The sequence below is a fragment of the Lissotriton helveticus genome, chromosome 9 (assembly GCF_964261635.1).
Source record: "Lissotriton helveticus chromosome 9, aLisHel1.1, whole genome shotgun sequence".
NCBI classification, from domain to species: Eukaryota; Metazoa; Chordata; class Amphibia; order Caudata; family Salamandridae; genus Lissotriton; species Lissotriton helveticus.
In genome coordinates this window covers 232,009,757-232,035,063 of record NC_136070.1, presented here as the reverse complement: position 1 = coordinate 232,035,063, position 25,307 = coordinate 232,009,757, and the positions used below count along the sequence as shown (strand labels likewise).

The window sequence follows — 25,307 nt, the reverse complement described above, 5'->3', positions numbered from 1 at the left end:
CACCTCTCCTTCCCCTCTAATGATTAGGGTGGAATAAAGGAAAACAATCCATTGTAGTGAACTTGTGTAAACGAATACTTCTCGGGGTAGGTTGTATTGGGGCTGTGTCTAAACTGGAGCACCTACAACACTGGCACAATTAAGTGTGAGATTTTGAATCTGGTTATCTGTTTAGCCTTCCTGCAGCAGTAATCAGGCACACAAAAGGAAAAGTCCTGCCTAAAAACTTCCTCGCTTGAATAACAGAAACAGCAGTCACACCCATTATGTACCAAACTTTCCGTGATCAGGAAAAAAAGTCCCTTCCCAACATGGGTCTCATTGAATTATCAAGGAAAGCCCTATTTCTATTTGTTCTCACTTCAGTGGCTGGTCTAGTCATCAATCTCCCTTCTCGGCTCTCCATGCAGGGTACTGTGTCCCTCCTTCTAGCCCCTTCCTGCAGTGCACTGTTTCTGTGCAGCTCAGAAGCAAATTCATGTTCTTGAGGTTATACGCAGACCTAGCTTGAATGATTAGAGCAGTTTATTTATTTATTTTATTTTGAAAGTTTTATATAGCGCGAACAAGATCTTTGCAGATATCAGAGCGCTTTACAAAGAAGGGGTACGAACAGGAAAGTAAATAACAGGCCATTGGGCATAGCGTAGTTGTAGGTAATAAGTGGGGTGGGGTAGGTACATGAGGGAGCATAGTCAAACAGGTACGTCAATAATGCTAATAGTACAAACAAGTGGGAGCATAGACAATCAGGTAAGTCGATAATACAAGTAATACAAATAAGCAAAGGGATCGAACAGGTAGTACAGATCGGTGCAGAGTCTTTAAAGAGTCCAAAATAATAGTTCAAGTGTATTTAGCCATGAGGATAGCTTTTACTTCTTTCTTAAAAAGTGTAGTGGAGGAGATGAGCCTGGTTTCAGGAGGGAGTGAGTTCCAGATCCTGGGTGCCATTCCTGAGAAGGAGCGTTTATAAGTTTTTTCCTTCCGGAATCTTCGAGGCTTCAGCAGAAGATTGTTTGTGCCTCTAGTGATTCTAGAGCCGCCAGAAATTGTCAGCTTCTGAGTGAGGTAGCCGGGTGAGCTCAGGTGTACAGCCTTGTGCGTCATGCAGGCGATTTTCAGATGTATTCTGGCTTCAAAAGGCAGCCAGTTCAGGGATTTCAAGTCAGGGGAAATATGTGACTGTTTTTTTGACCCAGTGATGAGTCTCGCTGCAGCGTTTAGAGAAGCTCTTAGGGGTGCGGTAGTAGTTAGGGGGAGTCCGCAGAGGGCGATGCTGCCATATTCTATTCGAGGGATGACTAGTGCTTGTACTGCAGTTTGGAAGTCTTTGGCTGGGAGGAAGGGTTTAAGTTTCCTCAGGGTATTGATTTGGTAGTTCGCTCCCTTAGATGCCTTGCTGATATGTTGCTGCATGTTGAGATTGGTGTCAAGTGTTATGCCTAAAGATTTTGCTGAGTCCACGATGGTGGGTTGGACATTGAGTGCAGTTAGGTGTTTAAGCCAAATTTGAGTGGTGATGATAATGTCATCTAAGTAAGCAGCGGCGTACTGTTGAGGCTGCAGGATCTTATTCATAAGTCGTTGGAAAGTTGCCGGCGCACCATGTAACCCAAAGGGTAACACCTTGAAGTGATACAATCCTTGGGGCATGCAAAAAGCGGTCTTCCCCTGATCTTTATGTTTTAATGGTACCTGCCAATATCCTTTGCATAAATCAAGTGTGCTGACAAACTGCGCTTTCCCGAGCCTTTCAACCAGCTCATCGACCCTAGGAATGGGATAGGCATCAAACTGCGATATTTTATTTACCTCTCTAAAGTCTATACAGAACCGGATGGACCCGTCCAGTTTAGGTACTAATACGATTGGTGAACACCATTCGCTTTTGGAGGGTTCAATAATCTCCATTTGTAACATTTTAAGAATTTCCTGGTTGATGGCCTCTCTTCTGGCTTCAGGTATACGGTAGGGCTTTAACCGTACCGTTTTCCCTGGGATCGTGTGTATCCATTTTAAGCAGCATTTTTTATTGTAGCAGGGAGAACTCAGACATATAATGCTATAAATCGAATACTATGGTATAGGAGACCAGATTACAAATAACTGGGTGTAATGATGGGCAAGTGGGCACAGGTCTGGCAGAGGATCGGTGCACTGTTCATTTGGAACTGGAGCATACATATTAAGCACTCCTTCACTAACATGGCAATTTTGCTTCTAATGCCAGTAACCGGGTACTAAAACAACGAGGCAGGCAAGCTGCAGGCCTACAAAAAAAGAGCAGTTGAATTGCAAAAATTTACTTTAGATATGAATGCATTGTAAGACACAGGTATTAAGGGTTTTGCGCTGAATTAGACCAATATTTTCCATTTGAGTTGCCAAAACTGGGATTAGAACACCGGTTAAATGGCTTGCATGTTAGCCGCTAACCCACATCTCTCTCTCCTCCTGGGACTCTTTCAATCACTTTCTTGTGTGCTCCCAGTGCATGGCACTCGGTCTCTTCTCTCCCACTCCAGGTGTCTTCCAAGCCCTCTACCCTAAGTCGTAGTGTGTTCCCTTTGTATTCCTATCACCTCGGTGCAACCAACCTTCTCTTTTACTCTCTCCTCGTCTCTTCTTCCCTCAGCACTCTCCCTCGGTGTTTCTTCTTCTTTCCCCACCGGGTGGCTCCCTCCTACTTCTCCCTCTCCTCGCTTCTTTTTCTAATGATTTCCTTTTGATCTGTCCTCACCTGTTGTAGGAAGGTGGCTACCTGACTATGGTTACCCCAGATTTTTTTGCCTTGTGTTTAGCTGGTTTTTGACTTAGTTGGCCTGGTTCCCTGCTAATCAGGGCCCCAGGCTATCTGCTCTCTCTGTAAAATGGATTCCATGTACCCTAGGTACATACCACAATTGGAAATGGACTCCTTGTCAGCCCCTGTACCATGCACTATAGGTGCCCAGGGCATAGGTGCCACCAAGGCCTACCAGGGGCTGCAGCATATCTTTTGCCACCCCTGGCTGGTTCTTAAATTGACACAACTGGCTGATCACTCAGCTGGGGCAAGATGGTGTAATCACCTCTTGCTTAGATATAGTATACCTATATCTAAACCTATATCTGGACACATATAAACCTGTGAGCCACTCCTATGGAAGGCCTTATCAATCCTGGAGGCAGAGTGCGTGGTTTAATGTGAGATGGAGCTCTAGCATGAGCTGAGCCTGTCTGCAGCTGTCGGGAACAACTCCCTAAGCTGTTCCGGGATAATGCCATACCATATACTCTTAAGTGCATTATAATCCTCGCTGTTATATAGCAACTTTGGTTTGGCTTTATCAAAACATGTCGTGTAAGGTGTCATACGATTTGGAATACTATCCCCTCGCCAGTCCTGGCGACGGGGATAGCATTCCACCCCTCTAGAGGGAGAAGACATGTTACTATGCTGAAATGCGGTTAATTTCTAAAAGGACCTCAGATCCACAAAATGGATGCTTCTGCCACAGACACAAGTCTGACCCCCTGTAGCTGACCGAAACTCAGCCAAAGGGGCCTGGACAAAGGGTTTCCTGTCGCAGGGAGGTGTCACACCACCCCAGACAGGAGATCGTGGATTGTAGATGGGAGGTTTGAAAGAAACCAGACACTGCATGGGGAGCACAAGGCTTCCCCTTGCATAATCCGGTCAAACCGGTTCTGGGGCACACCAGCCCCAGACCCAGCGCGGCCTGGATCAAAGGAAAGGGGTGTATCCACCCCCTTCCTGGGTCCCACCCATAGGAGGGGACCTAGCAGGTAATCCAGCCCCCCAGATTCGAATAATAGTGGGAGCAGTGCCAATGCACTTCAGATTATCCTGATGAAACATAAGAAACGAAATTCTAGACCCTTCGACATCCTACTCAACGTAGAAGACTGAAGAATCTCCCTTGTGGTCAAGGAGTGACCACCCTGTGCAAACAGGCACCATCCAGCCCTCGACGTCTGCTTTGTTGCAGTTCCCGCCGGAACTCGAGCGACCGAGATCGACGAGATCAAGCTTGCCTGCCTTCTTACAGCCCGATCCACAGTCCCTGCAGAGCTGAGACCCGTGGAGGCGACCGGAAGCGCGGGGCACGCCATCTTGAAAAGACCACGAGATGCTGACCGTGCAGCCCACGAGTGACCCTCGAAGCTGTACACCGGGGTTTGAGAAGCCCCAACCCTGAGCCACTCTTGCACCGAAGTTCACCCCTCTACACTCGACGAGTGCTGCGTGGGGCCCTTCTGCTTCTTTTGGCTCAACGCGTTGGCCCGGTCACTTGCCAGCCGGCTTGTGGCCCCTGTGCCGACGAAATCCGAAATACGACTTGTGATTCTGGTTGCTCCAGATTTGCACCCGCTCCCCTGAAAAGGAGCCCCCACTCTGACCCTCCTGGTCCGAGTGAGAAGCAATCTCCCAGTTCCGCGTGGATTGCTTTTGCCAAGTGTTGTTTGCTCCAATCTTGAAGCCGACAGCGCCGACGGTGAGAGCCTACGTGGGACAGCTCGTGACCCGCTCCTGGACGTCGCAGATGCCCCAGAGCCCACGTGGCAGCGGAGAGAAGCTCCTCGACAACCACCTGATTGCGCCCGACATTGCCTGGTTCCATCCTGGTTCCACCCTGGTCACTGCTGAGTGACCCAGACTCTGTCCCCTCTGCTTTCAGGTACTTCTCGACTTGGATCCACCCTTGGATCCCACCGGACACTTCTCCTTCACATCGCCTGCAGCCTCTTCAGCTTCAAGCACCAAGAACCTGCGTGACGAAACCCGACGCCACTTCGACCCTATGCACCCGCTTCCTGTGGGTGAGGTAACATTGCAACGCCGGTGTTCCCACACTGGTACACACCTCTAGGGCCTGTGTCTAAGGTTTTGTCTTTCTAGGTTCAGCGGAAGTGTCCTAAAACTCTATTTGTGTAACTTTTACGCACCATTGACTAACATTGGTGCGTGCGTGCGCTTTCAGCGCTGCACCCGAATCCCGCTGGCTTTTCCAGACTTCAGCATTGCTTGTCCCGACTGCTCCCAGCGATTCCCTAGGCCCTAGGCCTAACCACTGTTCGATTGGTATCTCTTATACCACTTGTTTAGTATGGTCTGAGTGGCCCCCCCGCCCTCATCCATAATTGTGCAACTTGTATGTTATACCGTGCTTTTGATTTAACACTTGTGCCCCTTTGTTCATAAAGAGTACTGGGGATTATTTGTAGAAATAAATACATATATTTTTATAATATATACTTGTGTGGTGTCCTTTCATTTGATATTACAGGACTGTGATTGGTAAAACAGCTCGCTTAACACGACCTCTTGAGTTGAGCCTTTAAGGATGCTTAGTCTATGCTACCATTAAGATAGCTTGTCTACAAGGTTGACTTACAACCAGACACCATAAGGGATAGCTTGGACTGATATATGATGTTTCCAATTCTGGAACCACCTTGTATCAGGCCAACTTCTCACACCTGTTCTGCCGCCCCACTCACTCACTCCTGTCTCTCCTTTCTTTTCCTCCTTCTCTCTATATTTTCAGGACGGTCAGAAGGAGCACAGGGCAGTCTCTGTAAAAGCAAGCTGGAGAGAAGTCCAATTGTGAAAGGACAGCAACAAGGTTTTTAAAAACGAGGAAGAGGAGGGACCTGGCAGGTAGGGGGTTAAAGGGGAAAGGGTGTTCAGGAGAGGTGAGACGGGAGGGGCCTGAGAACAATAATACCACCGGAGGAAGAGGCAGACTCTCACTGGTATTAAAAGAAGAACAAACATCCATCTCGAGGCTACAAAGCAGCAGGGTGGCGACCTTCCTCAACAGACTCCACCACAAACAAGCCACCAATTGAAGTGAGAGCCCTATCAGGGCAATCGCTGAAGGCAATATCAAAGGAGCAAACATGGATGGTGGCAAAACCGGAGTGGTTCAAAAAAGACTGCTGCAAAAACTTGGAAGAACAACTTCGACATTGCACAAATAGCACATTTTGATCCAAGCACCACACACTAGAACACACTATAAATAAATAAATAAATAAATAAATAAATCTGCCGTCGCTCTGCAGCAGAGATTTAAAAAACCGAAATAAATGACCAAGAAACATCAACAAACTAATTTAGCTCTGATAAATTGATTCATTCTGGAACCAGGGGGAGAAATTCAAAACAAGGAGACCCCGCCCCTAATCCATCTGGCCACGAAGTGCACAGAGGAGAGCAGGGACTGGTAAAGTAGTCAAGAGTGCAGGGTACAGAGAGGAGCAAAGCCTGCTTTGGTACTGAAGGGACCACAGCTTGATAGAGTGCTTGGGGAACAAGAATTGGACTGGTAGCGAAGGGCTCATGGCCTGCTAGAGTATCATTGGAAGGGGGAGAAGCTCTGGTATAGTACCACGGGAAACAAGGCCAAGGAGCATACCAAAGATTCTACTGTCAGCAAGGAAAGTAGCTCCCAGCTACAAACATATGGCTAGTCTGTAGGTTAAGCAGTCCCTGTCCCTGCACATGCTGTGGAAGTTATGCAGTCTCCTGCCTGCACCCTGCAAGATTGTTATGAAGTGCCCTGCATCCACTGTACCACACTTTGCAAGATAGTCAAGGAATTCACTGAAAAGCCTGTTGTGCTCCGCATTGTAAATAGCAGTCATCTGTACACAGAATGTAACACTGCATGGTAAGCAGTCCTCTGCATGCAGAGTACCAGTCTATACCTGTTATACAGACCCTTGTCCTGCACACAGAACCCCAAAGGCTGGTTTGACAGCCCAGTTATGTCAGACTGGCATGCACCAGATTTACCTGAGAATGAAGAGGAGAGGAGAGAGAGTTGGCCTAACGGCTAGGGCACTCGACCTCGGACCTGGAGGAACCGGGTTCGAGTCTCGGTAACGACGCCAAACATCCTGTGATTCTGGGCAAATCACTTAATCCCCCCATGCCTAACAAAAATGAATGTCTGTCCTCATGTAACGTAACTGGTGCTATGTAAAAGCGCTCCGATACCCGATTCGGTTTGGGTCTAGTTCGCGCTATATAAAACTCTGCAAAAAAAAAATAAATATGAAGAAGTAGGTGTTGTCCTGCAGCACGGTGTGCGAGTGACACGGGAAAGAGCCAACGACAGGGAGGTTGAGCCGAGAGGTACCTCTGGAATGCTGCCCATCACAGCATATCTAGACACGAATGGTCCAAATAGCTAACTTTTTTTACCAGCATTAACCTCTTCATGCCCACGGAGTACATTTTAAAAGGCCAATTTCTCAAAAACGGCTGAAAAGATTTACACTAAATAACAAAACCCACCTTATGTAATAATCACAATCCTTGCCAGGGTGAACCACTAAAGTCACTAAATAAATCGGAGCTCAAGCCCCTGGCAGATAAGGCGCAAAACAGGCAGGCTTAACTTAGAGGCAATGAGTAAATAATTTATGCCGAACTAAAACAGCAATAAAATCGAAATGCAAAACAGTAAAAATCCCAAAACAAAATTTAAAAAATAATAAATTCCAATTTCATGAATAAAACGACATACATCAAATTACGAGAACATGAGAAATTATATTTTAAGTAGAAATAGCACCAAGATGCACAAAATGAGAATGATAGTCAATGGCCGTGGTAAAACAGAACCTAGGAGCAATTCAATGATGACTGTGACGACTATGATGGATCACGGTTCGGATACATTAACTAGGTTCGTCCTGGTCAAAAATGTTACCTTGCAACTTTTTCGCTTTAAGTCCAATTCCATCAAAGAACATTTCTAAAACCCCTCAGGGAAGGCACTTGGGAGACTCACAGGGTGTCAGGAAGGGACCATCACAAGGGTCCAGTCCAGGTCCAATTGCCGCTGGGCAGCTGTAGGAAAATGGAATCTTGTAGCTTATTGTGTCCTTGTAGCTCTACAGGTCAGACTTATGACCCATGGAGTCCTTTTCCTTGTCCAGGGTCCTTGTCCAGGTCCAATCTATTAGGTTCTTCTGAAGTCTCAGACAGCAGGTTCAGTCCTCTTCTGATCTTTCACAGGTCTGGGAGTGTTCTAAACTGTGTGTCTGCAGATGTGACATGTATGCCTGGCACAAGCTAGTGGGTGGGAATGACCCATGGGGCACCCTAACAAATAGGGTAAATGTTCCCAGAGATAACCCTATTCACTTTGAGCAATTTCAAAATGGCTGAAATCTCCAGCCATACTAAACTTTGGCTCATAAGACTGGGAGTGCTAGGGAAATCCTTGTGTCCTCCCATGTCCAACATCAAACTCCAGTTTGAAGCATTCCCTGTACCCATAACAATCTCGGAAACAGAAAGCTGGTAGAACAAAGCTGAGTTTTCAGCAACCATATAGGGAATATGCAAGAATTGTTTGGGCATCTTAACATAAACTGGAGTAAATATCAACTATTTCCTCTTACTGCCGCAACTGCAAAGTTTGAACCAGACTATCCCCTCGCCTGGTGTTATGGCACAGTCACATACCTGGGTATCGTGGTGACAAGAGAATGGGAGGAATTAATGCGAGCCAACTACAGGCGGGTGCTGGATCTCCTGACTGAAGATCACTCGATGGATTGCCATGCCACTCTCAGTGACAGGGAGAGCATCGTTAATAAAAATGGTAATCCTCCCTAAGTTACTGTATTTATTTATCAACATCCCATACACCCCTTATGGACACTTTTTTAAAACCCTGAAATCTCAACTCATCCGTCTCACCTGGGGAAGCAAACAGTCTAGATTAAAATGGAGTACCCTCACTCACTCATTTGCTGCCAGAGGATTTGAAATTCCAGATATGGAATTTTACTTCAGCTGTGCACAGGCCCACTACGGGTCCACCGCCCTACATGCCTCACCTTGTAGTGGAGAATGGGCACATGGCCCCTACCCCCTACTCGGCTTATGTAAGCTCACCCACCACCCATAAACGCTATGCCTTGACCACAGTCGACTACACAAACCGTGCTTGGAGAGACCTATCCCACCGCCTTCAAATTGACATAATGTACTCCTCCCCCCACCCCTGCTGCCTATCCAAAGTAGACTAGACCTTCCCATTACACAGGAGGGAGGATGTTGGCAAATGCTCCAGAAATTCTCAGCCCTAACCTGGGGAGACCTACACAAAAATGGGAAATTTCGCACACGGGAACAACACTTGCCATCCAAGGAGCCAGAAAAGGCGGGTCAGAAAATGCAATAGGTTGGAAATGTTACATATGGTAAATGACATAAGTCACCTAGTTACACGCACAGAACTTCACATGAGTATAAACAGAGCATTCTGAAGATGTTCAGGCTTACGTTGTCCACTTCAACTTGTCAACTTTCTTCTAATCAGCCCTTTCCAAGGTGGCTGCAAAAATGACGGCTGATTTCTGTTTTGATTAGACACGTCGGGAGTGTTTGTATTGTGTGATTTGTTCCTTCCTGGAGTCAACCTGTATCGTTGCACTGAAGCCAGTGTGCAGGCACCAATGCCAGGCAGATGTGGTTTCTACAGAGCAGATTCTGTAAAATGATTGTGTCAAAAGGAAAGAGGTTTTGCGGGGAGCACGCAACGCATGGAAAGGAAGTAAGGAGTATTTTTAGATTGAGTTTAGTAGACCGCGCCGCTGGTTGTGAAAGACATTGTGAATTTACCAGTCATGTAAAGAAGCTATGCATCCCGAGCATTGCTCATTATTGGTTGGCTTTACTGTCACTCATTTGCCTGCTTCTTATTTGATGGCTTGCCTTGCACATCTTGTGTTTGTCTCTCCCTTGGAATGTCACTAGTAAAGTTGTGTCCTCTCTTGCCAATTTGCTTTCCTCTCCCTCGAAATCTGGCATATGTTGATTCTACCCTAGTGTCTGTCCGCTGCTCGTGTTCTAATTAAATTACTGTTTTCCAACCTCCACTACCCCGTTATTTATGTCCCAGCCCATAACAAAAGAAATTATAACAAACAAGCATGAGAACAGGCAGGAAGAAGTTGCCAGCAGTGCAAGTACTAAAAATCTATAAGACATTTTTTATGTTAAAATTTTTTTAATCAGGTTGTTCAGTTGTATATAACGTCGTGTTGGTTTGTATAAAGGTAACAAAAATGCTTAACACTTATAACTTTTCAACATAATGCACAGCAGCCACAATGCTCTACAACATGGCCAAAAGTTCTGGCTAAACACAAGGTCCCAAAGGCGAGACTTATTGGCTATGCCAATGCTGGTTTAAACAGTGGGTGAAACCAACACTCATCCTACCCCCATAGCTCCTACCCTGCCCACAGCCATTTCAACACCTCTAACTGCAGTTCTGTTTAATTGGGCGCTACAGTTTAGGCAGTGAAATGACTGTCTTCAAAATTACACCGCACATAGTACACATACCATGAAACAGGGCATGTACAAAACTCTTAGAATAATAAAAGCCTGTTAAAATCTGCTAGACGTCAAATAGTGAAGCCTTTCTATCATTTTTATAAGTTGTGACCTGCAAGGTGCACAGGATCTCTGCAACAAATCTAGTAATCCACTCCACTCAATGTTACAAAGAATCCAAATCTGGGACCTACGAGTACATGCACTGCGTGGCAGCAGAAACGTTATAAACTATTTTCTGTCCAGAAAGTACAATATCTTTACAATCTATACTACATGTGTGCCAATACTCCAAAATTGGGCAGACGACTTGATTTGGTTTTAAGTCAAAAATACTTTTATTTGCAGTTTTATATAGCACAAACTTGGCGCAAAGGCATCAGAGCACTTTATGTGAGCACTGGGTTATATTACATTATACAAGGTCAGATTTGTTATTTATGTGTTTATTTTTTCTAGGCATAGGTAGATTTGTGATTTGCCAGGAATCATAGATAGAGCCAAGCCTACTTCAAACCTGGTTCCTAAATGGGCCGCTCATACTGTTAGGCCACAGCTCCCCGTTTATGAGCCTGGTTTGATAGCGCAGCTGTCCCCAGATGCAATGTGATCAACCTAAAAATTAATTTACAGGATTACTGCAGAGAGAAACTTTAGCTCTGTCCATATGTTGGCAGCCAAGTGTACATGTTTTGATTGAGCAGAAGTTGTGCGCTTCCACAGAAAAAAGTACCTCCCCATCATGCAGCTGCAAGAGTCAGCAGCAGTATGGTTACCTTAGCTTGAAATTTCAGGAGCACACACACACGACATTTTAATGCTGTTAAAATGTCTTAGATAACTAGATAATGTATGGTGCTTGTTTTTCTCTGGCTGCACTATAAAAGGGAGGAGAGAAGTCAGGGGCAACGTATAGCAGTCCAAGCCCCCTCTCCTTCCACCATTAACTTTAGATTCAGGGTGAAAGTTCGTGTTTGAGAGCACTATAGGGTACCCATGGCTACAGTAATATCCACTGATTTTTAGATTTGTCTTTACAATACAGCTGTCACATGACCTTATGTTATCAACAAAAAGTGCTTTCAGAGTACTATTGTGAAGAGCTTAGGCTCCACACACACGTCGATTCCCCCGAGTAGAGAATTTGAATGAGCTGAATGTGTCTTTCCACTAAAAATACTGCTTCTATTGCACCATTTGGCTTGTGGCAAGGCATATACTCAAAACAGCAGGACTGAGTTGGTTATGGTGGTATGCCAATGATCATGCTATAGGTCTGATATGCTTATTATAGAAAAGTTTTGATGAGCGCAGTAAGCCTGACATATAGATTGTAACAGCATATGTTAAAGTCAATATGCATGTAAGAGTGGATTGTCATTTCTGTGTATTAAAGCCCACAGATAGGTATTCCGTTACATGAAAGTCAAAGGTTATCTTTGTAGGGAACAGCTTTGGTGTTGGTTAGACCCCAAGACAAACCCTGGATGGAGGGTTGAAGATTTACTCTCTACTTATTCTTGCTAGAATCTCTTCGGAAGGCCCGAAAGGTTTAGCAGTGTGTCAGGATCTTGTAACTTAAAAGATTTATATATATCCATAAAAATGCACACATACAGAGAGGTATTTTTGCCATTGGTCTGTGTGTGTCATCTACGCTCTGTTTCCATGTATTACAGCAGAGTGCACTGGGAATGGTTCGATCTACAGCAGTCATTGGTTCTCTTGTTCCACATTTTCTGATCACATGCAGATCCACCTGAAAAGGAGCATTCTTCACTGTAAGGACTGGTTGGCCAGTAGTTTAATTTTCACACTTTCTCTTTTTAAAGTTCCCATTTTATTGCTTCTCCTTTATTTTAATGTCTCTTAAGAGGATACTATAGCTCTCTAGTCAGTGCTAACATGTTGCTTGCTTACGCCTCATTTAATCTGCAGTACATCATGCGCCACTTCCTCAAAACCAGGATACCAATACAGAATGTTGTTATCCATTGTATATCATTGTTTTATCATTCTAAGCTGACCAAGACATTGGTTCTAAACATGTCACCTATGCTGGCAGCATGGGGGCGTGGTTTGGACGCCGAGAGAGATGGCGGCTCTGTGAGTCTCTCTGCCCGTGCCGAGGCCGTCATTCAGGTCTGGAGCGTGTAAAACCTCTCCAGCGCCGACAACAATAGAAGAATCGGACGCCGGAATGTGAGAGGTTTACATAGAGAGCTCGATCGACGAGTTTCACGAAGGAGAAGTCGGGTTTTGACTGCTCCGTAGTTCCGCTCCGGCTGCTGCCGGGCTCTGGTGAACTACGGCAGGTGAAAGACTGCGTGACCGCCCAGGATGCCGGCGGATGAGAAACGAGGATCCCGCTCGATGTAAGGGCGGACAGCTGAGGACTCCGGTGGCGAACCGGACTCTGATATAAGCGCAAGGACAGCGGGAGAGAAGATAACAGTGAGTAGTACTAGCGCTTGGGGGCACAACAAAAGCAGCTCAAGAGACAATCACCGCTCGCGCCCTCACAAAATGGCGGCATAACGTATTTGTAAGGATCTGCAGATCTACAGATCGGATCTGGCCAAATGTTACCAGCGTTCCTACGGGGGAAAAGGAGTTAAAAACGCTTGCACATTAAATCAGTATCAAGTGGAAATGTGTATTTTTTGACGATTTTCGTACTCTGAGGTTCTATTACGAACTTGCTTGAAAAGGCTGGTCATGATCCCAAATCAATCAAGTTGTTTACGACACTGCTGAGGCTTCAGTATTACCACAAATCATATACTGTGTTGGCTGGGTGCTGGTTCAATGCAAGGAAAACGATATTAGATGACTTATAATGGGCAAAAAAAAGCTATGTGCCAGCCAGGGTCTGGTAAGGCTGGTAAAGGACTGGTAAAGGAATCTAAATGTATGCTTGGATGCAGGTTTTGGAAATTGCGCCCACCACACGCTGTGTGTAATCATTGCAATGCTAGTGAGTGTGAGTTCCACTCCTCGCATATTACAACTCTGTGGGCTGGATAAATGCGAAGAATGCAATGCGTGGGGATTCGGAACCACAACTGATCCATGTATTACACCAGTAAATGAGGTGAAAAGAAAATAAGAGTTTCATTAAATGCAGGTTTTTGGGTCTGGCTCCTATCTATCTAACGCTACTTGTGTGGTTGAAGCGATGCTGGGCTGACAAGGTGGTCCTACTGAGGAGGTAGTTACGTGCGAATGGTGCACGTGGTGGATTTCAAAATGGCGACGCAGGCTTCCACCCTGAGGTGAAGAATTACACTTTTCAACACAGTGCCCGATCTAGTCAAGAAACGGACAGATAGGTTGATTGTCGCTCCGGCTCCTAGGTGGCCCTGTTTTATCATTGGTCATTTGTAGGAACAAATAGGAACAAAGTACCGGAAGCTGGCGAAGAAGAGTGCGCCATAACGGTCAGGCACAAAACAGGGGAACCACTGCCAACGATCAGTCAGTCTACACCACGAGTAAACATGTCAGACAAAGAGCTAGCAAAAAGCCTAAAGAGACTTAAGTCTGATCTGCCCTCACCTGGCAAAGGGAGGAAGGATAACCCGGATCCGATAGATTTAATACTCAGCAGACTGGATGAAGTCAGAGATCTGGCGAAAGCGACCAAGGAAGAGGTGGCAGCGATCAGACAAGATAACCGCGACACAAATGCAAAACTATTAGAGGCGGAAACGAGGATTAGCAAACTCGAGGATATGGAAGTAAAGACCTGCAACGCCGTAAAACGCTTGTGCATAGCGGCGGATCAAACGACACGGAAACTCGCTGAATTGGAAGACAGGAATCGAAGGGGGAATCTACGCATCTTTGGTATTCCGGAAGGTTCAAAGGATCAACTAGGGAGCTGCGTGGCCTTTCTTGAGTCCTGCTTTACCCAAGCTACTAACATGACTTTTCTACACCCACTGGAATTTGATAGAGCCCATAGAGTCCCGGCCAGGATATCTAAGGATCAAAAAGGTCCCAGAGCTATTGTTTGTAAACCGCTCCGGTACCAGCATGTAGAACAGATTCTTACCTTCATGCGTAAAAACAATCACATTTTGTGGAAATCTGCTAAGGTCTATATATCTCAGGACTATAGTAAAGAGACGGTTGACGTCAGGAAGGCATTCTTGGCGCTCCGACCGCAGCTGAAGAAAAGGGGCTTCCAATATGGATTCGCTGGTCCGGCAAGGTATCGAGTGATTATTCAGGGCTCTCCGCACATTTTTTCCGACCCATTGAAATTGAAACGTATGCTGGATGGCCCTGAGGACTTGGATATGGAGACGAACAATCCTGAAAGTTCCGCTGATCAAGCTTCAGCCTCAGGCTATAAATGAAGGTCATCATGCTGCACACATCTTCCAATGGTTTTCTATTCCTGGTTGTTAAGCAAAGCAAAAGAATATGTTCAGGCTCTTGTGTCGCGCAAAAATGTGGTACTTTTGTGGGTCCAGGTTAAGGCCCAGGTTAAAGGCGCATTGGCGCTCCTATTGGTCTCTTGATTACGGAGTCCATGTCTCCACATTTGTATACTTGTATCTTGAGTTAATACGTTTTAGCATGCCTCATTACATAACCCTATGCCTATACCAGTTGGTAATGCTGTTGGTTCTACTACTCACTCAAACTGAAGAAATGCCATGTTTCACTTGTCTTTTCTCTTGCAGTCTTTGAATTCCATCATATGTACTAGGTTATTAGTTGTATGGTTTATCGTAGTTACAATAGTTAGCAACAATTCACGAGATTGCAGTAAATGTCCATAGGTTCGTATGCTCCAAACTAATATGGATATGTTTAGGCACGGGGAGGCTGCATCGCACTCTCTCTCCAATCACCATGCCTACTGAATACAGGTGGGGTGGGGAGGGTGGAGGGTTGAGGGGATTGGGGGTTCGGGTATGTGTTACATGTCTTTTATTTTTGATTCTTCTTCTTCTTCTTGCTTGCATTTTCACTATTGCACTGACACTTGATGGTGGTGAGGGTTATAGACTATGTTCGCTCATATGTCCTTTCTGTGTCTCGGGGAGGTGATAGATTATCATATTGCAGTTGGTCAGGTGTGACGAATGTCTTTCTCCAGATGAAACATCCCTTAGCTGTTCACACAACACTGTGAATACTCCAATGGGAGTATGTAATATGGACAAAATGAAGATATTATCTCTCAATGTTAAAGGGTTGAACCAACCGATCAAAAGACAAACATTTTTAGACTATGTGCGAAGGTTAAAAGGTGATATTGTATTGTTACAAGAGACGAAGCTGGAAGCTAAGCTGTTTTACCACCGGAGGAATAAGTTTTACAGTGAGGTTGTGGGTGCAGAATCTGTACACAAAAAGAATGGTGTGTTGATACTTGTTGCGAAGAAATCAAAAGTGGAGGTTTTGTCTTCCGAGGCTAGTGTGGACGGGAGGTGGGTTACGGCCAAACTAAGTAAGGACAACACGGAGTTTTATGTTACGAACATATATGCTCCTAACGCCAGTGACCTCAAGTTTTGGGAGGATCTAAATAAACATATGGAAAATGTCCCAGACAGCGCTATTCACATAGTGGGTGGTGACTTCAATCTTCCAAAGGACGCAACGTTGGATAGGGACTCCCACTGCCCTTTCAAACCAAGCAAATCTCATAGAGCCTTCATTAATCTGTGTCAACGCTTTTATTTAGTGGATGCATGGAGGCTCCAGAACCCTACAGGGAGGGATTATACTTTTTATTCTACACCACATGACTCGTACTCCAGGATCGACTACATCCTCATAACACAGAACGGGGTACCTAGAATAGAATCTACCACCATAGAACCTCGTGTGATGTCGGATCACTCTTGTATTTCCCTGTCCATCGCAAATGCCAAATCCTCACCTCGTCAGACGTCTTGGCGCCTGAATGACGAGATATTAAGCGATGCTCAACACAGATCCGCAATACAAGCTGCGATTGTCTCTTACATGCAAATTAATAAAGAAGGGGGACACATCTGATCTTATTAGATGGGATGCCATGAAAAGTGCAATACGGGGAGTATGTATCAAGATTAGGTCTGCCATGAACAAAAATTATAACGCGAAGTTGGAATCCCTGGAAAGTGAAATTGTAGATCTTGAAAGTAAGCATCTAAGGCTCAGAGACGATATGACTCTCTATGCTTTGGCAAATAAAAAATATGAACACAATAAACTAATAAGTGAAAGGGCGGGAGTTTGGCTTGACAAAGGACGGAGATTTAAAATTTGTGAATCCAATAAAGCGGGGAAAAGTCTTGCTTCATATTTGAAATTTAAAGTACAAAAGAATTGTATTAACATCCTTAAGGACGCCTCAGGGAACTCACACTCTGAGCCAGACAAAATAGCTGAGGTATTTAGGGTGTTCTATGAAGACCTTTATGCAAAAAATGCAAAGGTGGAAGAAGACTAGATTAAGAATTATTTGGATGAGTGTGATCTTCCACGGTTGTCTGCTGAAGATCAGGTTGGTCTAAATGGCCCGATTAGTGCTCAAGAAGTGGAAAGTGCAATTAATAAGTTGAAATCAGGGAAGGCACCAGGCCCGGATGGCTTTACAGCAAAATTCTATAAAACATTCCCCAATATATTAACCGGGCCCTTACTAAACCTATTCCAAGAAATAAATAGCTCTGGTGAAGTAAGAGGTACTCTGGCAGAGGCAACAATTGCAGTAATTCCTAAAGAAGGGAAAGACCCATCGCTCCCAAAAAATTACAGGCCAATTTCGCTAATTAATATTGACTGTAAGATCCTAGCTATGATACTTTCCGCACGTCTTCAAAAGGTGCTACCGCAACTAGTCCATCCATCTCAAGCGGGCTTTCTTAAGCATAGGTTGTCCAGTGATAACACACGGATTTTGGCGCATGTGTTGGAAAAAGCTAAACTTCTAGATACCCCTACAGTGGCAATAACGTTAGATGCCGAAAAGGCCTTCGATAAGGTTGATTGGACCTTTCTCGAAGCAGTCCTCAATAAATTTAACTTGGGGGAAACGTTTACACGGCTAGTAATGTCCCTTTATTGCTGCCCCTCGGCAAGAGTTAGGGCGGGTGGATCGTTTTCATCCTCATTTTGCTTAAAGCAAGGTACGAGGCAGGGGTGCCCTCTATCGCCCTCGTTATTTTTATTGGCAATCGAACCGTTCTTACATCATATAAGGAAAGATCCTAAAATCGCAGGTATACCGTTTGGAGATTGCACGGTCAAATTGACAGCGTATGCTGATGATGTGCTTGTCCTATCTGAACGGGCGGAGGAAGCAGTGTCTGCACTCATGTCGGACATTGAAGATTTTTCTAAGGTCTCGGGCTACAAGCTCAATAAAGACAAGACGGAGGTTAAACTGCTGAACAATATAGGTGACAAGGGGATCTTGGGGGACTCTGGTCTTACATGGCAGCCCAAATGCTTTAAGTACCTGGGGTTGGACTTCGATAAAGATTTAGTCTCCACTCTAAAAATAAATGAAGAATTGACTTTGAAAAAAATATCTACTCTTCTAGAAAGTTGGTCCCCAAAATTTCTCTCTTGGTGGGGCAGGGCTGAAACTCTCAAAATGATGTCGACTCCCTTAGTTAACTACCTGGCCAGTATGCTCCCTATGACGTTCTCGAATAATTTTATCTCTAAAATAGACCAGCTGTTTGGTAACTTCTTGTGGTGGGGCAAGAAAGCCAGGATATCTCTAAAGAAGCTACAATTGGCAAAAGATAAAGGCGGCCTGGGTCTGCCTTCGTTCAGGAACTACCAGATAGCCTTTCTTTGTAAGCAAGGTGCTCAATGGTTAATAAAATCACCAAATTATACTCCCGTGTGGATTGACATTGAAAGATCAATAGTGGGCCACGCTCCTCTTGAGTCCTTACTCACCATGGATCTGTCGCACCTGCCTCACTCCAGATATATAATGTTAAATACCAGAAGGGCCCTACTTAGACTTGACCAAACACACAAAACCAAATTGACATTTTCTAAATCATCATGTATGTCACTATGGAGAAACCCCTACCTTAAACACGCGGGTGTGGAACTCTTCTGGGAGTCATGGTCCGGGAAGGGTATTAATCTGGCCGGAGATCTGTATGACAATAGAGACCCGATCCCGTTCTCAAGCTTACAGCAGATGTTTGATCTACCCCCGATAGACTTCTATAATTTCCTAAAAGTTAAGGCGACACTACCTAGCTGTAACTTCTCCCCCTACACTCCATGGCTGGTAACACATCTCCCACGCATTATGCACACAGGTCACTTCGTTTCCAAGGTGTATAAACTGTTGCTACCGTTGCCCAGGAAATCGCACAAAACTGTGGAAGCAAGATGGGAAGCGGAACCGAATTCCACAGGAATAGAGTTTGACTGGGAATTGATTCATAAGTCAGCACTTGCCCACAAAGTATCACCCATCCTATTCCAGACGAAGTATATGCTCCTGAATAGGTCGTTCTGGACTCCGAAAAAGCTATTTAAATGTAAATTACGTGACTCTCCGGAGTGCTGGAATTGTCAATCAGGGACTGGTGATCTTCCTCACATGTTATTCAACTGTCCCTTACTAAGAGAATACTTGGAGGGAATATTTGTATGCATTCATCACGAAGGAATTTGTATATGTCATTCTAGGGGGGCTGGAACCACGACTGGCAAATGAGCAAGATCGCCAGCTTTTGGATTTAATGTTAACTTTGGCCTGTAAGGTTGTTTTATGCAAGTGGAAATGTGCTAAGGAGGTAAATTTCAAGAGCTGGCAGGAATGGCTGTCTTTCCTAAGAGGTGCTACTAATCAGGCGTTACAGTCTTCTACGTGGTGTCCATCCAATAGGAAGTTATGGAAATCATTAGACAAATCTTCCCTTCATTTTGAGCCGCCTTGAAGCAGTACGACCTTGTTATAGTACCTTGTGATATATGAGCGTGCACCTTCGTCCATATGTTAGAACTATACCCGCTACATCCACACGTCGAGTGTTTGACATGTTAATCTATATCTATGAGACAAGCAAGAGTGATTTTTCTCTTTATTTTTTTATCATTTGTAGTTTCGGTACTGGTCTGACAATATCTGTATCAAATCACTTATGATGGAAGATTTATTGTAATGTCTTTTACTTTTGTTTTCTTACTTCAATAAAAACGATTTGAAATAAAAAAAAAAAACCTATGCTGGCAGCATGTTTTCATTTTTCTACTTGTCTTTTTTAAGTTATATGGCAAATGTTGAGTTGGTGTGTTTTATTATGGCTTGTGTCAGTTTGTAAATGCAAGAATGAGTCAGTGAATGGTTGAATGAATGCGTGAGTGCAAAGATGAATGACATGATGACACACTAAAACCTTGACCCATCTGATCCAGCAAATAACAGGCCTATATCAAATAGACCATTCTTAGGAAATTCCGTCCATCACCACCCCCTTTTGTACCGCTTTGGCCGCCATAAGTGTGGCAGGGTATGCTCAGACGTGAGTCCCTTGCTCACTTTGCCACTGGATTCAAGCAAGCCGGGCTGAAGACGGCTGTAATGCCAGAAACCGGTCCTCGGAAGCTTGTTTCCGGTCCAGGGAAGGCATGGCTTGGCAGTTCGGGCTGGACTGTTCCCATGAGGCACAGGGTCAGACTGATTTGCATATAGCCATGTCTGAACTGGGGTGGCAGAGTGGGCTAAAGAACGGTGATGGATCAAACCCAGATCTTTTGACTGGCTGAGAGTGTTTGATTGGTTCAGATGCTCCGTCCATCACCACCCCCTTTTGTACCGCTTTGGCCGCCATAAGTGTGACAGGGTATGCTCAGACGTGAGTCCCTTGCTCACTTTGCCACTGGATTCAAGCAAGCCGGGCTGAAGACGACTGTAATGCCAGAAACCGGTCCTCGGAAGCTTGTTTCCGGTCCATGGAAGGCATGGCTTGGCAGTTCGGGCTGGACTGTTCCCATGAGGCACAGGGTCAGACTGATTTGCATATAGCCATGTCTGAATTGGGGTGGCAGAGTGGGCTAAAGAACGGTGATGGATCAAACCCAGAACTTTTGACTGGGTGTGAGTGTTTGATTGGTTCAGATGCTCCGTACATCACCACCCCCTTTTGTACCATCATTTAATCTGCAGCACATCATGCACCACTTCCTCAAAACCAGGATACCATTACAGAATGTTGTTATCCATTGTGTATCATTGTTTTATCATTCTAAGCTGACCAAGACATTGGTCCTAAACATGTCACCTATGCTGGCAGCATGTTTTCATTTTTTTACTTGTCTTTTTTAAGTTATATGGCAAATGTTGAGTTGGTGTCTTTTCTTATGGTTTGTGTCAGTTTATAAATGCAAGAATGAGTCAGTGAATGGTTGAATGAATGAGTGAGTGCAAAGATGAATGACATGACACACTAAAACCTTGACCCATCTGATCCAGCAAATAACAGGCCTACATCAAATGGACCATTCTTAGGAAATATTTTGGGAGAGCAAGTTCAAAAGCAAGTTCATTTAGACAATTGTCCATAAAACATTCTAAAAAAATGCACATTGATTAAAACCTTTAAATGAACCCCCCTCCTCACCACCCCATCCCCATTACATTTCATTTTTTTAAATTCTGTTTAACAGATCGTAAGAACCGGGCAATCCCAACTGCCACATCTAAATATCGCATCTCAGACAGTAAAGAGTTTAGAGAGCAGTGTTTACTTAACGCTCTAATTTTATCGAACATTGTGCCTTATTGTAAGACCAACAGTCCGGCCTTAGACCAGGCAGAGGCACAGAGTCAGCCATCATATCCATCTGGGATAATCAAAAACTCAAAGTGGACAAAAAAAAATAGCTGCCTTATTCCTTCTGGATTCATCAGCTGCATTTGATACTGTCCGCCACCACACTACTGCAAACACTTCCTAATATTAGAATGTAAAATGTATTTCTACTTATTTCACAGACAAAGTGTAGTCTAGCTACCCCTCTTTCACATCACCTCCTCACACACAACACTGACGTTCCTCAGGAGTCGATCATATCCCTTCTATTATTAAGCAACATCTAGCTAACCTCCTTACCAACTCTAATTAAATCTCACTTGTTACAATGATTATCTTCCAGCGATAAAAACATGGATGATGAAGAACCATCTAAAGTTCAACACTACAATGCCAGATTACGACATGCAGACAATAACAAAACTACTACCCAACCACTTCATGACCCGAGGAACTTTAACACCTTCCAACATCAAGAGAAGTAAGTGAGAAATACTCGGGGTAACCATGGATTCAGACTTATCCTTGATACCTCATGATAACACAGTCACAAACAGTGTTTTCAAAACATTGAAAACACTATGTTGCATCTTCCCATACTTTGATACCAACATAAGTTGCAAGTCACCCTCACGCTCGTAACAACCAAACTGGACTATGCCAACAACCAATACCTTGACACACCCACATTCGTTATACGCAAAATACAAACTATCCAAAATGCGGACACAAGGCTTCTTCTCCGCCTTCATCCAAGATAACACATGACCCAGTCCAGCAATCGCTCCCCAGACTACCTATAGTAAAAGGGCAATGTTCAAGGCAAGTTAAATTCAATCAATACAAATCAAACAGAACCGTGAGCTCCAGGCTTGCACCAATTATCACTGTTCCAACTTACCTGAATTAAATACGTAGGAGGCACTGCTTTCTCGGGACAAGTTTCTGAGCTCTAGAAGACACTACCAGCTTGCATTGGAAGCACCCAGGAGCATATACACTTCTGAAAACAGTTGACAACTTGTCTGTTTCCTAGATAAAAGCACCATCTGCAGTCAGGCAACAAAGCCCAGAAAATAGTCAAACCCTCAAGCTCAATCCTCAACTTACAACCCACAAATTGCAAACAATTCTACCAGGAAACTGCTTTTGTTCTGCAGGTAAGCTAAAAAGGGCTGACCTATGGATTGTCGGTAAGTTATATAGCTTTGTACTTCCATATATAAATTTCGGCTCACAATAGTACTAAAACCATAACATGCAGCAGTCACCAGCGAATTGTAACTTATACCTATTAAGTTCACATAATACATATCTGCTATGAGGGTTATCCATCACCAGCACTGCTATCCCCTCCCCAAAAAAGAAATCACCAACTGAAAAGGCATAGATGAAGAGATCGGCACACATTACTGGACAGTTTTTGAGACTTCAATGTAGCCCATTAACTGCTGGTCTCAAATACCTTTGCAATCTGACTGCTCCTTTACATCTCGCATAGGCACTCAGATGAGGGATGATAATAAAAATGCCCATCCCTACAAATCTCTCTACTTCACTCTCCATCCAACTATGCCAGCTCCGGACCACAACTGTACACAAAATCTCAGATTGGACAACCCAGTTCAGTAACCAGCAAAGCAGAGTATATCATATGAAATATCATAATGGGAACCTGCAGAGCTGTTCATAGCGAACAGCATACTGAAAAAAACAAAAACCTGTGCATCTGTCCCTTGCACTTCACCATCCGACTAGATCCCATAACACGATAACCGCACATCAGTGGTCATCATGCACAACATGGAAACACTTCCCAATAAAAGATCAAAACAAATACATCCTTCCAACCACACACCCTGCATGGTGTAGCACGCTACTCGTGTAGCAAAGCGGTTCAGTCGCCCACAAAGGGGTAATAAGCACTATATAAATTCTACAATACAATACTGAGTGCCTTAATCCATCAATGACACAAAAGCCACTTTCATGTGTAAGTCAGACCCATTGCCAATGATTCTTCGTTTTAGCTTACTTCTACTTAAGACATCCTCCACTTCAAAGCAAGTTTCTTATTAGCTTCCCTCTATAACTGATCCCAAAAGTTGACATATAAGTTATTACTAACATTATACCATGAGACTTTGTATGAGACTATTTCATCTCTGTACAACGCGCTGCAAGTCCCTAGCGATCGCAAAATGCATTATATTTCTAATTAATAAAGTGAGACATAACTGCTTTACTAATTTATTTCTTAGTCTATTACACTTGGTGGCAGATTTTGTGATGCGCGTGTCCTGTTAAACCATAGGTTAGTGGTTGACGGGAACTCATGGTCCTACTTATGGCACTTCAACACATCAGATCTATGCTCACCCGCCCCCATTGACTATTGCTCTTCACTCGTACCCCCTTCAAACCCCCCGCAGCCAATTCTGCTATCTGTCCACGAACAACTTGTGGGCTTCCTGGGCATGTTCTTAACATTTATATTACATTTAGAGCCGTAGTACTAGCACTAATTTGCCAATGGAAGAAATCGGGCAGGCTAGTGCTCTTACTTCAAGAATGCGGCTGTGATCGTGGAAAGTGTGCTGAGATCAAAAGGTGTCCTCACCTTCCCTTGGATCAACACTGCAGCTCCCTTTCTGCAGAACAGAAGGCTAGAATCTATGACCTCGTCAGAAAATGATTCTTGAAACTTGTAGTCCTGTCCTTTACACTTGACTGGCGCCAAATACAAACCAAGGTTCAAACGACAACCAAGTCGCTCAGCCAATCAGAGCCACGGCAACCAGGGCCTCCAGTGATTCCGAAGCAGCGTCTGACGCTCTTGTCACGTGAGATGACGTGCCCCACATCCGGAAGTCATGTAACCACTAGGTAAGGGTGCATACTACAACTTTGATCTAAAGAAGCACCTCATCGGCTTTCGGAGTGAAAAAATAAAAAGACACACAGCGCTGCTAAGTTACATTACGGCATACTCTATCTGTTATGTCAATGTAGGGGATAAAGACTCGAAACGTGCGTAGTCATGTGACTGTGGCGTTTTGCCTGACGTTAAGATGACTTCCATTTAGGACGTTTCCACGCTTGGATACGATGCTGGGGTTTATAATTACTCTTTTATTTTATCCACAACCTGTAAAGCCCCAGAGAGCTCGTATTTGTCCGTTACAGGCTTTTTTTCATTTATTTCTAATTGTTTGAAATTATGAGCGCTATAATAGCATCTGAATGCAGTCCTTTCACGTAGCCACTTACAAAGTGCTGCAAGCATCGCACACGCTCTACCACCTAGTAGCTTTGCTTTGTGTGGTGCAAATATAGTAGCACTCCTGCTTGCTGAGGGGGCGCTATAAATGCGTGACAATGTATTTCAGTGTGGTGATGCGGATCAAAACACTGAAATGCGTTAGTCTAACGCATGATGCGTGGTACTTGGCAGGGCTCCTCTTTAATCCCGATGACCTGAAACTACTGTAGAGAACCACTCGGGCTCTCCTCTACAATGTATCACACCCATGCATCCCTACACCCCTCGGGGCGGGCTCGCTCCGGGGGTATAAATAAACCGGCGGAGATCGCTCGAGGTCTTCCCGCCCACGGAGCAAGCCTGTGTCCCTTGTGCGTCATTTGCAGCTGACACCCCAAGGCCTAGTCGGGCCTAGTCCTGGCCCACCACAACTACAACTTGTTGATTGGGCATATCCTGCAGTGAGAGAGACAGAGTTGTAAGCGCAGACATCACGTCAAGATGCTTCCACTCCTTCTTCAGCTGCTTCAGCACCTCCAACTCTGACTTTCTGTTACATCCTTCTTCATATATTCATTATTATTATTTGAATGTTCATTTTAATGTATGCTCACATGTAGTCTCTGTTACCTGGCAACAGCACTTAGCAACATAGAATGTTGTTCAGTGAAGCTGGCAGCAGTTGGAGACTGAAGGCTGATCTAGGAAGACACTCTGTTAGTTCAGGAGCGCTGTATCTATTTTTTTTAGAATAAATCTTATCTTAACCTCCTATGAACTTTGGATCATTCTTGTTGGATGCAACATAAATTTGGCGACAAGGTGACTCATACAGCTCTCCAAAGAACCCATATTTTATACATTTTTGGCT

The 25,307-nt window shown here is 44.5% G+C and overlaps 1 protein-coding gene across 2 annotated transcripts in view; it reads right to left on the bottom strand.

Annotated features, from left to right (window-relative positions):
• The window catches only part of BUB1B (BUB1 mitotic checkpoint serine/threonine kinase B), a 317,125-nt gene extending 293,173 nt beyond the window's left edge, over nucleotides 1–23,952 (bottom strand). Inside the window, exon 1 of one of the 2 annotated variants that reach the window (XM_078659779.1) lies at nucleotides 23,795–23,952. The gene's annotated coding sequence lies outside the window, so the exon portion shown is untranslated. Of the gene's footprint in view, nucleotides 1–23,738 lie in introns of both variants that reach the window. The other variant, XM_078659780.1, reaches the window with a different exon arrangement.
• Between the last annotated feature and the right edge of the window lie 1,355 nt (nucleotides 23,953–25,307).